The sequence below is a fragment of the Micropterus salmoides genome, unplaced genomic scaffold (genome assembly GCF_014851395.1).
Source record: "Micropterus salmoides isolate LMB-PRFRI ecotype aquatic unplaced genomic scaffold, ASM1485139v1 Ms_hic_scaffold_7, whole genome shotgun sequence".
Classification (NCBI taxonomy): Eukaryota; Metazoa; Chordata; class Actinopteri; order Centrarchiformes; family Centrarchidae; genus Micropterus; species Micropterus salmoides.
The window spans coordinates 10,445,240-10,458,833 of record NW_024044459.1 but is presented as its reverse complement, the minus strand read 5'-3'; the positions used below and the strand labels follow the sequence as shown (position 1 = coordinate 10,458,833).

General features: G+C 38.7%; 1 long non-coding RNA gene across 1 annotated transcript in view; it reads left to right on the top strand.

The window, feature by feature from the left end:
• Positions 1-8,789: 8,789 nt before the first annotated feature.
• LOC119891411 overlaps positions 8,790-13,594 on the top strand; it is a 37,595-nt gene continuing 32,790 nt past the window's right edge. Inside the window, exon 1 of the long non-coding RNA XR_005442432.1 lies at positions 8,790-9,117. This is a non-coding gene — a long non-coding RNA (uncharacterized LOC119891411). The remainder of the gene's footprint in view (positions 9,118-13,594) is intronic.

Genomic DNA, 13,594 nt, shown 5'->3' with positions numbered 1-13,594 from the left:
CATTGGATGAACATGATTTTATCATTCCACCTATATTCCATCTAAACAAACCAAGTTAAGTCAACCAACCTTTATCATGTTATTTGAACACAAAATAGATGTGTTGGTTAAACATAATATTAATATTTCCATTAAACTCATTTGCATCTTTTTTGAGTTACATGTTCGTTCTTAGTTCATTTAGTGAAATCACTTTGAGTGTATTCTACATTGCTTAAACACTTCAGTTGAACAAAATTCAACCTTGATATATCAACTCATATAGGGTTTATCAGTTTTAGTAGTGCCAGTGTTATTGAATGAACTGATGTCAATCTTGCTGGTTTAATTAGGGTTGTTTTCATTCCTAGAACAGGAATGTATTGTGTATGACCAAACATGCATACAAAAACACAACATGCAAATCCATTTTACATTTTTATTTATGCAACCTTTTGCCTGTATTACATACAATTCAATTGTAGCAATTGGCTACTGACTAACTGGAAACAATTTACCAGTTAACAATGCAATGTTCGCCGATACCATTGGAACGGCCTCCGATACTGCCTAAAAGCTGGTATTGGTGAGTACTGGAGTTTATGCACAGATCCAACACCATGTAATTTAGCCAAGAAAGAAAATTTACTTTAAAGTAGTTTTAAAAAACAAGTCCTTTTACACATACTGTCAAACTTGATAAAAGGTTAGGCTTTCATTGTTTGTATCACAAGAAGTTTCACCTGAGCCAAAATTGGTGGGATTTTATGTTAAAGTTTGAAGCATGTAAAACATTTTATCAAAATATTACTAGTAAACATCCTTAAACAATCCAACACTAGTAAACATTATACAACCTCTCAGTATTTGTGAATGACTGTCATTTTAAGTTTTGACAGTCTGCATACATTGAGCAAACTAAAAGTCCTGTAGCAAAAATAAATTAATTAACAAAAAATTGCTTTGGAAAAGCTCTGCCCATCTAGATTGATGAGAATCTTCTGCATCACTTCAAAAGTACATTTAGGTGTCATGGGTAGCTCAGGTTCAGACAGTATATTAGTCCAAATAACAAAGCACAGGCATCCCTAATGTTTCCAAACTCGCCGGGGACCTCCACACCTTCAACCAGGACACCGATGTCCTCTGGGTCTTCTCCAGCACACAGTTTTCTCCATGGAAGCGCTGGCCTCGAGGTCTGTGTTCTGTGGGATGTAATAGGCTGAATGTTTTGTGCGTGCTTGAATATGAAGATACATACATGCATACACAAATTAAAACACTTGATTATAATTAGTTTATACAAAGTCATTTCTGAAAAAACACCAATTAATTTTACACACTGCACCTTCTCCTCTGATTTTATCATATCAAGTAGATATATCGATATACTCACCTCTCGATTTACGATACGATACGATTCTCACAATTTTCTTTAACAAAAAAAATAAAATAACAGACTCAAATATTCCTATATTTATATAAATTGTGCAAAACAAGAGATGTGTACTCTTACCAAAATACTATCCAGTCTCGTGTCACGGATCCAAGAGACAGAACCGTGACACACACGCTCATTGGACTGTTGAGCCCTCATTAGACAGTGCAACTGTGGCGGTGGCAGCCGGCGGGCTCGGTAGCAGTGTATATCGTATTTGTATTGAAAGTATGTTATTGTAGGTAATTTTCCACCTTATTTAAGTGTTTATTTACTACTTGAATCTGCTCCTCTCCTCTTCTCTTCTCCCCACTCCCTCTCTCTCTCTCTCTCACACACACACACACACACACACACACACACAAACAATTGAACTGAGAAATGTCTCTCAAGGGCCAAATAACTATTATTTATAACTCACCAGGTTAAATTGCATACATTTATGTTTAAAAATATGTAATACTTATGTGTAGATGAAGGATGACAAACGATGCACCTGCAGCATGTGTTTGTCAGCACAGACTCCACTTTTCTCGCCTCCCATTAATTTCTATGGGAGCAGCCGTGCAATGCATTCTGGTAGTGTCGCGGGGACTTTGGAGAAGTGGGGCGTCGAGTTGAATTGGTTGAATCCAGCCAACTTATTGCAAATGAGGAGCGGTCGGCTAGGCTCGCTGCCTCTAAACAAATGACTCAAATCTTTTAAACTGAACTTTGTCGATCTGAAAAGAAGACAGATTCAGCCACTGTATGGCCTATACCTCGCCTAAAATGTTTTCAGAAACAAGTTTCGGTGGACTATTTTCGTAGAATACGAGATCGTATTTCGAATGAGCTGCCATTATGGTCAGTTTTGAAATTCGGGAGCAGCCAGCCCCAAGTGATACATTCATCCAGTCTGCTGCCTGTCAAGGGCGTGGCGCATGCGCAATAGCTGACAGTACACGCAGTCGTTGTTTTGATTAATCTACTTCTCATTTGATTGATATGTATGTTTATAATTCATCTGGATCTGGGAACAATATGAATTTTCTCATCTGAAGCCCCTATTGTCAGAACAACACATAATCAGCAGCATAATGTTGCTTGAAACTTGCATGGCAAGTTATCTAACAAAGCTGGACAGCAGCCGATGCAAAAACAATCACAGCAACGTTACCCATGTCCAAGTATGTTATCTAGTAAGTTTGCAACTTGAGATTTATAGCTAGTGACTAAACCTTTGGCTGTGAAACCTCTGGCTGATTATATTGTTTTTGCTTCTTCTCATAGCTTGCTTGCTGAAGATTTTTGTTGATGCCATAAAGCACTACGCTGTTGATGATAAAAATCCTGCCCAGGAGGGGCATTGATAGAGAAGTCATTCACCCTATTACAAGTCAGAGTACCATCAAAATGACGAAGCTGTTATTTTAAGATAAAAATACAACAAATGTTGCTTTAACCATTTAAATTTTTCTGATCTACAAGGATGGATTCTTGCTTCTTTTGAGACAGATTTTTTGGATTCATCTGTTGATTTTCCTCAGTGGATGAACTGAAATGACCGGACCACTTCAGGTTAGATTCCCTTTGTCTGTTCTATTTGTAGAAGGATCCTGACTATTCAGTCCCTCAGGGAACATCTTCCGTTTCGTGTCCAGTGCTGAAAAGATTTATATGTTGCGTTAAATTAAGATAGAGTCTCCCTGCATGTGTACAGTATGTATGTGTTGAGTGGGTAGTAATCAATGTTGACACGTCTGTTAGAGTCATTTGGCTCAGTGTTAATAGTCATTTATGGGTGGAGGAGATTCCCTCTAGATAGATGTGATAAATGGAGGCCATTACAGGTCCAGCAATTACTGCAGGGTTAAGGATCCAGAAACACTAACACACTGCAGAGGGTGTAAAGAAAGCATGCATGAAGTGAGACAAAAATCTTAATCACAAGTCAATTTAATTGGAAAAAATGCTTGCACTAATTGTCCTGCAATTTGTCTTGGGGACACTGGTGCAGTGGTTTTGACAATTAAGCCTGTGGCAGACTTGGTACAAGGAGAACAGAACCTCATTACACCTATAAAGGGTCATTACAAGAAATACAAGTGGACAGACACATTGTGCACTACAGTACCCTGCAGCTCTGTGCACTGAAGAAATGTTTTCCAGTATGAAAAGTTGTACATAAAGGAGTTCTAGTAGATGTTTAGGATAAAAGCAGTTACATGCAATAGATGAGGACATGAGGACACATGCTGTATTTTTCAACACGAAACATCAGTCTGTACAAATTTGAATTTGAGAGAGTCTGAATATTTGGGTGCTTTACAGCTGTTTTTGCTAATTTGTGAGAACTCTGGATTTCTTAATTCCTTCCTAGAAAAAAAGACTACACAAGGAAAGCAAAGCATTCTTGTACTTTCAGGATAAAACCCCCAAGCATTCACAAAAACATGAAAAGCAGACAATACTTTGCCTTTTGAGAAGCTGTTTCTTCATGTAAGTATTCAGTCTGCTTCTGTCACAGTTTGCTAAACAGCATTGTGTACAATTGTGCATTGTGCACTGTGTGCCCTGTGTAGAGTTGATATCACCAGCAAGCTAGTTTTAACACTAGCTACACCCCAACATAAGCTTTTTTGGGAACTAAAGGCTTTAAAAAAAAAAAACTGGTGGTGCTTGGATGATACAGTTCAAACACCAAAGAGGAAGGGTGACGGTTTGAACCAGATTGACAACATTGCAACCACTTGAAAGTGTAGTCTGTGTGGAGACATCACACCATCACTCCTCATTAGATAATCAAAAATGTATGAATTATCATGTGGTTGTCAATCACGTCCTCTTAGAATAAAAAGAACTGGGAATGCTGCCTGGAGTTCGCATGACGTTTTCTCCTATAATTGAGCTGCTGCCTGGCTGTGGAAAGTACCGTTTATATTCTCATTTTGAGAAGGGGGCAGGCAATGTAAGATTCGTCCTCTCTCTGCTCCTTTTTGATCATAGAATGTGTATTTTGTTGTTTCATGTATACACATAGCTAAGGGTTTGTGTGTAGTTTAAATTCAAGAGAGAGAATGAATGAAAAATTAATTAGGAATAAATAGGAATTTACTGTTGCTGTCTTTGGCTTGTCAGAAAAACACCATCAAGAGTCTACAGTAGAGTATCCAATCTGTGTATATGTTACGCCATTTCACTTTTGGTATTGTCACACTATCCAGCGGCTGTTCATGGAGGACAGTGTTCACCTACTGTAATATGTCGACAGCACAATCTACACGGTATTCATTTCTCAAAAATGTACCTTGTTCAAGCTCACTATACACAAACACCTTGGTATGCAATCTGCCTTTCTTTCTCTCCTCACACTTTCCCTCTTCAAACTTCAAGATCCCCCATCTACCTCCTCTGTCCCTGTCTATATCAATGTCCCTTTTGGTGCAAGAGAGGAGAGGTGCCAGTGTTTTATTCACTTAAATCTATTCAGTTTGACATCATGCAGCCTGATCTTTGACCTCTCTGCTTCTGACAAGAAACATGTATGAATCCCTCGTTGCAGGGGAGACAAACAGAAAATCCTTGATAGATAGGAGAGAGAGAAACGTGGGGAGAGGTGTGGAGAGTTGTCGGGAATAAAGGGAAAATGTTTGACAGAATAAGAGCATACCTGGGGGAGCATGAGCGGCTTATGAACAGACGCCTGCTGCATGTCAGAGTAGTGTTCGTTGCTGAAAGATCAGCAGCAAATTGCAAAAGAAGGTTAGGCAAGGTCATGTAGATTTGAAAATAAGATATTTTTTCATAAAAAAGAGGTTTGAGTTGAAATGAATCAACACTGAAGTATGGTGGCCCTGAAGTGCAAACCACTACAGCAATTCGCCACAGTTTAGTTTGTAATAATAATAATAATGCTAGAATTTCCAAGGTCATCGGAAGATATAAAGGACTGGCTAGAAACCAGAGGATATGCAACTTTTGTAATCACAACCGTCTGGGAGACCAGTATCATTTTTAGTTTGATTGTAAGAATGTAAGCATATGAATTTCAGAGAAAGGTATCTGCCAAAGTATTATGTAAGGGACTATGTATAAGGTAACTTTATGGCTGAAAATAGACAAACCGAAAGTTATTTGCAAACTGGGTTTCTTTCTGAGGTATGTTCTTCCTTGCTGTTTTTGTTTACCAAGCAGTATGCCGTCACTATGTCTTTTTGTTATTTGTTATGGCGTGTTTGTGCTCCACACCATATGAGTATGGTCCTGAGCAAATAAATAAATTAAAAGAAAATGTATCAAATTTGAACCAAATGGTTTACAAGTTTTTAAATTAACTATTGAAATAATCATGGAGGCTGTAAATATTAATTCCAAAAAGGATGTTTTTGCATTTCATAAACCCCAACCAAACTCATCTATCTCCTCCCGAGGCATCCTGACTCCTGACATCCTGGGGCAAAAACAAAAGCTGTAAATGAATCATGGGTTTTTGATGAATATTATGAAAACATCTTGAATTTAACAACAGGAGACAAATATATGCATCACCGTTTCACATTATAACAGTCAATTTATAAAAAATAACAATTTAATAAGATGCAAACATGGAAAGAGAATATTAAAAACACACTGGTGTTCACAGCAATACCTCCTGATCCTCCTGTGATCTTCAGAACCCAGCCAGGTGTCCTGTGAGCCCATGAATATTCAATAAAATCTACTCAGCCCCTATAGTGACAGTTTAATTTGCTCATTGTTCACGCTGGATAGACTGATTTTACCATTGTTAGTGATAGATAGCCAGACCGATTACAATGGGAAACCACAGCATAGAAAAATGTTTAAAAAATCCTCAGTTGATAGATGAAAGACATAAAAATGTAAATCATAGATTGTTTTGACTCTGCTGTGGCAGTTTGACCTATTTGCTGATGGCAACACTGATAAAACACTACATACGCTTATGTCCAAATACATGTAGACGCCCAGACAATGTGGACTAATATTCAAAAAAACATTGGTATTAAAGGGATAGTAAGTGATTATAATCCAATACACTTTTTGTTTAATTAATAAAATTCTTCATCACAATTTGCTAACTCTCTCTCTTGTGTGTGCTCTGAAAATAAATCTGGTTTTCCTACATAGCCATAGCTCTGTAAATGGAAAACAAAGGAAGTGATGTGGACCTTCCCCACAATATTGTTCCAGCCAATCAACAGTTGGCCTTAATGCTCATGCACAGGAGTGAAATGGGCAGGGGGGCAGTGGGAGAGAGTTCTATACATGGGCACATTCGAATGCACTGTAAAGAAGGAGACATGGCTGAGAAACAGCCAAAGACAAAAAAGGTCTCAGAATTCGTGACTGGATGGTGAACTGATATTCCTGATTGGATAGTCAAATGACATGTTAATCAGAGCATCCCCATTGGTTATTCAGTAGAACATGTCAAATGTGGGACAAAAGTACTTGTAACTGTAGGTTTTTTTGTACATGTAGAATTGATCTGTACCGTAAACTTTGGGTTTTTCTAATATTGTTATACACATTCAAACATTTCCACACAGCTACAAAACATTTTCACAAGTACAAAACTTTTCCACACATTCAAACATTTGAATGTACAAGTACAAATTTTGACGAGCACAAAACTTTTCCAAACAGCTACAATACATTTGGGACAGTATTTATTCCATATATGACCAGGCTACGGTGTAAGCGCTTCAACGCTGGAGAAACCAAAGCAATTTTAAATTTGGAGGGCGGAGCCTCTGAGGTAGCACTGAAGGGATGGGTTCATTTGTTTGGCAGTTGAGTTCAAATATTAACAATCCTTCTGCAGAATCACCTACTCTCCCTTTAACATGCCACTCTTAAAGACTCGGACACACTCGCATTTAAACAGTTCAATTGTGCAAGGTAAAGGTAAGATATTTGGCAAGGTACATCTGTGCAAATTGTTCATGTCAGGTTTAACTTTGGTGAACTCTAACAAGAAAATTCGCACTGCTGACTATAGCAAACCCTTTTTACACAATGTTGACCTTTCAGGGAATGGGAGAGCTGGAGAGTGCAAAACAGAGTAGCTCAACCCTGTATGTATGATTTGCAGACAGTTGTGTCGACAGACATGTCTTTTTAATAAACTGTGTGTATGTGTGTCTGTGTGTAAACAACACAGTATAGAGAAAAAAAAGAAGCTATGTGACTGAGTAGCACTAGCACATTAGCTCGCCATCAGCAGTAGTAGTAGGGGAGACAGAGTATGGTTGTAACACTTTTTATTTCAGCAAATAAAACTCACTGAAATTTTTAGTTAAATGACTCTAACTTTTATACAAAGTACCCACATTTGTTCACTACAAATGGCACCAATTCAACCCTCTACAAGAATGTCACAGACCTTGTGAGTTGATGTCAAATGCATTGTGTTCCCTTGTTACAACCTACCCCAAAACCAGGGTAGGTTGTAACACATGCTGGGATAAGTTGTAACAATAAGACAAAACGAGCAAAAATAAATGATATGCTTCAAAAACAGGTAGTGATATAAAAGGAATGGACCAATGTTTCTCTCTTAGTCTGATGACTCATGCTTATATATGTGTATGTAAATACTGTATATCTAGCCTATAGAATAAACTTTCTTAACAGTATACCTAATAAATACTACTACAATGTACATAATTAAAGAACATCTTTGGACAGCCTTAGGTCTAAAAAAAAAGAGGTGTGTGTCTGTGTGTATCAATGTGTGTAAGAACTAATAATACTGTAATAAATACTCTTAATCAGAGTCACAGTCAGTGCTTTAAGTGGGCCGGTACTCACCGGTACGCAGTACCAGCACTTCTATGTTTTACTCCCTACACTTCCATCTCCACCAGCGGAGATGGGGTATGGAAAAAATCGAGTGCCGATACATACGCCAACAAGTCTTGGTGACACCAAGCACAATCTATTTCTGTAAATTAAATTGTTATTTACAGCTACAAGCCGTTTGTCTAACGTTAGTGTCAAAACTTTCTTCAAACAGCCAGGAAATAATATGATTATTAATATTAAATAATATTAAATAAGCCTATTAAATATTAAAATGCGTTTATCCTGGGCTAGTTTGTGGTCAAATTTTACATTGTTGAGTCTAAAAATACTGGTTTTAGTCTCTCAAAAAGTGTAACACATAATGAATTTGAGGTTTAAATGCTGGGGGGATTTCAGGTGCAGGATTACCTTCCATTTCATCTGTGAAAGTGGGGAACCCCGTAGATGAAAACCAACTGACAGCTCGTTGGACCGCCCACACCCCCTCTGCCCGGCCCCACCTGCGTGTGTCCACACCGCTGCTGAAGGCGAGACCATTCGCGGACGGAGGATTTTGCGAGCGAGACCCAAAGGCTGTAAACTGCACATCCAGCGGCTGCCCTGCGCTCGGCTGGGCGGTATTTTGGCCAGCGGCACATCTCTGCCTTCTCTCCGGTGTTTCGGCAGCTGGAGGAGAAGAAAGGAGGGATGCGCGCACGGTCCTTGAACGCCACAAAGAAGTTAACGAGGCTGACAGAAAGAGGACCCTCCTGTTGATTCAGCTCTTCTTTTTACCCCATCACATTTCAGGAGTATTTCAGGAACACACTTCTCACCTCTATATGGCAAAGTTCCTGGCTGAATTACTGGGATGCACACTTCCAGACAAGGGCACCCCACCTTTGTTCGAGGTAAGGATGCTTTAAAATATACTTCCTATTCCTCTAATGTTATATTGAGTTTTCATTTATTAAAAGGTAGGCTACAGGCTGCCTGTTCATGCATTCTCTATGGCAACAGGAGGCTGAGGCTTTGTTAATCAATATGATTGACAGTTGCTATGCTATAAAGCACTTCATTAACAGTGATCCCTGCGGGTTCAGCTTTTATAATGCTGCTGCTACAGCGCTCTGCTGTCTGTCTGCGCACTCACCGTTTCATACGGTGACAAGATGTTTATCCAGCGTGCTGCAGGCTGCGGATTATTGCGCATTATTTGCGTCTTTACGCTCAGGGAAAATCACTATACTTTCCCTAAAATATCCGCTTATGGTTTATCTCTGGTGCTCATAATGAGTTTGTAATGACCTTGTCTTACTCTGTGGTGTTTTTGTTTTTTTATTTTCTAAGTCGCTATATTGTTATCATAGTGTTTTTTCCCCGTGATATTTGCAGAGGATCCAGCCAAAAATATTTACGATTTTAAACACCATGGTGATCGCTGTAAGTCGAGCTGCATGTGGTGCCAGAAAGCGGTGTCTCGTAAGAAATGGCTGACACTCAAATGCTGCTCCTATTTGGGTCAGTGTGCCACACACTGTGCCACACACTGTTCCACAGACACACACACAACACACACACACAAACTACACTTGTTCTGTGCTTCCTTCTCTGTGCCTGAGGACTGTTCACATAGCTTAAACTCTACAAGAATTAATGGATACATCTGCTGTGAAATAACTGGGTTTTACTAGAAACTGTATTTTAGAACTTTTGCCCCCTTTTAGATGGTTCTCTGTAGGACTGTCATGTCAAATAATTGTACACTGAACCAAAACTGAATTGGGCTAGTTGTTTAATAGATTAGTGAATTGACAAAACATTAATCAATAAGTATCCAACGTAGGTTAAAATCAAGGGCAACTGGACTTGGTTGAAGATACTGGAAGACGTTTCGTCCCTCATCCAAAGGACTTCTTCAGTTCTGACTGACTGGCAGGGAAACTCAGCTATTTAATCTCAGTGGGGTCGTTGGTCCGGGTCATCGATACCGCTGGTTCGATAGTGTTCCTTGTTGCTGTGACGACAGTCGTTACAGTCGTTAAGACTACCTGTGGCCAAGACTGAACGACCATCGCTGGCATCTTCACCTGAGGCCAATAGGTTATGTTTGTTGAGTTTCCTGGGAAGTGATGAAAGGACAGCATTGTAAGTGGGGGATAAGTGGTGGCGTAGACCCCCTCCTCTGTTCAATGACGGCTTCTCAGCCCTGGTGTAGATGACTTCCTTGACACCTCTTTCAAACCATCCATCTTCTCTGTCTATCTTCTCTGAGGTTAAATAGCTGAGTTTCCCTGCCAGTCAGTCAGAACTGAAGAAGTCCTTTGGATAAGGGACGAAACGTCTTCCAGTATCTTCAACCAAGTCCAGTTGCCCTTGATTTTAACCTTCGTTGGATAACTATGACCTGGATGACTGAGAATCTTCATAGACATTAATCAATAAGACTTTTTATAGTGAATTAATTAAATATCAATAATATGCTGGTCACTGTCAAATTTGATTTCCGAAGTAGAGGTGTTCAGTACACGTACAGTACAAATGAATCTTGAACGGATTCACTTACTGACACACGTACTGATGTGCATTTGAAGGTGATGCGACCACTTTGCCTCATAAAAGTGAACAAATTACATAGTCAGTGACTGTGAATCTTTGAACTGAACTGAACAAATTGATTCGAATCAGCAGGGTCATTTGTGATTTTCACCCTCTGGGTGTTTAAAAATTGGTGAGAGAAGTAATTGGCATTTGCTGTTGTTTTATTGACTAAATAATGAATTGATCAAACAGTTTTAGATTTATTCTCATCATATACACACACCAACCGTAATCCACAACCACCACAGGATTGTTAATCCGTCAGGCATCATCTCAATCTGGCTAACACACACAGTGTGTATTAAAATCATCCCAGAAATGTGTCAGAGAGGATCATCATAGTAACTTCTGGGAAAACGAAATGATGACTTGCTCTATCTGGCTTTACAGGGGACAAAGATTAGATTCAGTCCATTATATAAAGCCTTGTTTCCAATTCCATCTTAAACCATGAATCTACTGTATTGAATAGGTGCACTGCTGACTGAACACGGCACATCTTTAGTGCTAAACAAGCAAAAAGCCCAGTAAAAGTAGCAGATTTTTTGGCATACAAACATTTCGTAGAAACAAATCTGTTTTTAGAGACAGAAACTATGTCATCAATTTCTGTTTGTTTTTATCTTAAATATAAGTATCAGGACTATACTATATTAAATAATATTGCTTATAAATGCATGAAGTGTCCCAGACCACAATGTTATACAAAAATGATGTTTGTTTGAGGGCTACATCTCATAATATTTGCTTTCTCCTTTCTGACCCCTTGCCTTTTTCAATTGTCTATAAACTTAAGCTCCACCCATTAAGGTTTAACCCAAACTTTGCCTTTTGGCCTTTTGAGAAACTTCAGTATAAACAAAACTTGAGCTTTAAATGCCAGCTTACCAAGAAGAACAGGAGCTATGGCCACTACAGGTTTTCAAAAAGAGCAGAAGCTCTAGGCTGATAACACAAAAAGGCACAGAGGCTGAGTGTAGAGAATGTCATTATGAATATCATGTAGGCGACTCATAGGATTCAAACTGCACCTCTACAAAGTAAAAACACTCCCAATTCTACTCAGTGTAATTGTAAGCTGGTTGAAGCAAAGAATAATTGTGTAAAGGAGAGAAGACATACATCCACAGCAGTGGTGACGATTATTCAGTGGTTCCCAAAGTGGCTTCAGTGGCCATGCTCAGACAAACCGCTCATTTATTTGAATGGAGCCAGGTTGTCGATGTATTGGGGCTGCCTTCACAAAAACGCAACATTGGCAAAACAGTTGAACCTGACTCAACTTTCGATGCAACCCAGTCCTCAGGCAAGACATGGTGTTGGCCAATCAATTACATACAAGAGCGCATTTGTTGTGGATTACTTTGTAACTTAAACAGCATAGGTCTATATACCTCTGTTTCTGTTAACCCCTTGACGCCGATTGTCGCAATTCGCATCACACCTTTTCCTTGCAGACTGCAAGCCAAGATAGCACATGGATTTCCCAATGCCTGTTGGTGCATATTCGATACGTACCTGGGAACCTTTTGCAAGCCCTGGTTTCTCATTTATGCCTGTTGTTGCTAATTTGCATCATACCTACACATACCTGAATTTATATCTTTTCTATGTTCTAAAGACAAATTAACAATCTTCACTTAATTTAACATCAGCTTGAAAGCAAATGAACACAAATCATTTTAAATTCAGGCGTTATGGGGTTAACTTTGTGCTCATTGATATGAAATATACGGTAATTGCCATGATAACTTGTAAAATCCTGTGTATCGTGTCTCTTGATGTATTATAACACCAAGTGTTTTGCCGTCTGAAAGTCCTTCGAATTCTGTTACTCAAACTGGACTTCCTGGATTATATTTTATGTTGTCCCGGAAGATGAAACAACATTGCACCACCAATACAGCACTGTTCGCCCGCTTCAGAGGTCCTTGAGCTAAATTGAGTGATATATACAGTCCAGGAAAAAGTACCTAGATTTCTGCATAAATTGTTCATAAATTGTGATCTGATCTCCATCTAAGTCGAGGGTTCACATACTTTTTCCTTGGAAGGTATATTTACTTTTTATTTACAGGGGCATCACAGAGGAATTACACATGAGGAACAGTTTACTTGTCATGTTGGGTAATATTTGATATGTGAAAACAAGACTTATTTCTGAATCATCAACATTAAGGCGTAACCTCTGTTTGGGGATTACAAAGGTCTAAGCTCCATAATTCTGAGAGCCTATGCCACAAATAATGATATTTTCAAAATAAGGGTTTTAATTATGTCCATGTAGTATCCAGTGATGGTGTTCCTGTTCGGGGAAGTTTCTCTTTTGTTATCCAGCCTAAGTTTATCCAGACGCAGTACACTACTCACTTGTGTTTTATATAACGGTCTTCTTTCTTAAGCTTAAAGGAAATGTTAAATCCTTATTTTAAATGTGCATTTATGACCAAACCTTATAAAATGATGTTAATTTATTCACAAATTAGCTTTCACTTCCATTAAATTAACTATAATCAAGCTGCAGCTGTTGCAAGATAAACACATGTTGTTTAATACGGCTGACTGTGGTGTTTTGTTTAGAATGCAGTTTAACTCTATTAACTGTGAATCAGCAAATGTGTCCCCTGGCAGGCACTTTTTTAAAGTCTACAAATGAGAAATTGGAGTCTTTTTAAGGGGAAAAAACTCCAGTAACAAGGGTTTATTTGCATTTTTCTTTCACTTTATCATTTCTGAATCAAAACCATCACACCTGTGTTGATAAATATGTGTTCTTATGACAACACT